Here is a 1,601-nt window from a genome sequence, read left to right as displayed (position 1 = left end):
GTTTCCACAGGGTCGCGCCCTGCGGGACAAGGAACAACACTATCGCGTGCGTTGGCTGGGACTCTCCCCAGGTGAAGATACTTGGGAGCCGCGCAGTCGCTTGCTGGAAGACGTTCCCGACATCGTGAGCGAATACGAGAAGACACTCACGTTCCGAAGCGTGAGTGAGCCGGGTGCTGATACCCGCGGTGAAGAAGGCGACCAGCCTCCGCGGGTACACGGAGGCGCTAGCCGTGATGATTAAGAAGAAAACTGGAGTCGACGCCGGGATCGGACCGGTGACCAGCTACACGAAAACTCGGCACTGTACCGATGCGCCACTCGGTGAGTAAGCCGGGTGAACAAGTGAGTTAGTGAGTGAGTGAATGAGTGAGTGAGTAAGAGTGAGCGAGTGAGTGCGTGCGTGCGTGGGTGACGCGAGGTTCCACGACGACGAGTGAAACCCAAGCTCGCAGGTCACCTACGTTCCAACGTCGCAGTCGCCTGGGTCTACAGGTTACTTCTCCGTACGCTGTGCAGTCGCAAATCGTCGCTCAGTCAACTGAGTGAAGTGGTTGTCGTCCCCGTATTCACGGTCTCAAGTACCTCGTGCGCTGTCTTCGTGATCCCCGTGTCTGCTAGAGCATCGTGGACGTTCCACGATGAGCGTATCCCCAAACACAAGGATGTCTCCAGTCGGCGCTCAGTCTTTGCGTCTGTTGTGATCATCGTGCCAGCGTTTCCTTGCAAAAACACTTGCTCGTGCACTTGTCGCGGAGTTTGATCTCCGTGGGAATCGATCTCACGCGTATGCGCGTGAGCATGCTCCGTTACCCGCTCAGACACGACGTCGCAGAGATTTTGTTACGCCTCGGTACACCAGCGCCAGCGACGGTGGCCTCCAAGCTGTTGTCTGAGATGGGTTCTCGCTCTGCACGCTCGCTGCCGAGCGTGGCGTCTTTTGTTGATACGCCAGTGGCTTGATGTCGCGAGTGTCGCCGCTGTCTCCGTCGTTCCAGCAGTCTTCTCCAATGTTCTTCATCAGCGCTTATGTTGCGTAAGTGCAACTTTAAGAGGGGGTAATGAAATGGGCCCCTCCATTACATAAGTAGGTAGATTTCTTTACATAAGTAGGTGCATCAGCACACGACTAGCGTGTGCTGAAATGCTGTCATGCCATTGGCTGATATATGGGGAGCCATACCCATTATTAGCCAATGGACTATGACGTGTACTTGAGTGGTCAGGGCTGTGGCCTTGGTCCTAAAATAAAGTTAGAGTTGATTTTTTCTTAAACCTAAGACTCAGTCGTCCTATGCGAGCTCCTCAACACTATAGTGTAAGCAAGTAACGGAGTAAATACCTGGCCCGTTACACTTACAAAAAAACATTTATCAAACGCTACACAATATGTTTACTTTAGCGTCGTGCTCGATATCACGGAACAATTTTCTGAGCTCACATGATAGTATTGGTCTGTCCAGGTTGCACTTCTTACCCGCTTGCCTACTTTAACCTGGTAAGTAGCTAAAAATTGTTCACTTATCACGCAAAACTCAATGAAAGCTAGAAAATATTCGAAATAAAAGCCGTTTATGCATGCAGCGTTCATTTTGTGCTGA

The sequence above is a fragment of the Phytophthora infestans genome, genomic scaffold (assembly GCF_000142945.1).
Source record: "Phytophthora infestans T30-4 supercont1.39 genomic scaffold, whole genome shotgun sequence".
Taxonomy (NCBI): domain Eukaryota; phylum Oomycota; class Peronosporomycetes; order Peronosporales; family Peronosporaceae; genus Phytophthora; species Phytophthora infestans.
Note: the sequence above shows the minus strand (reverse complement) of the source record.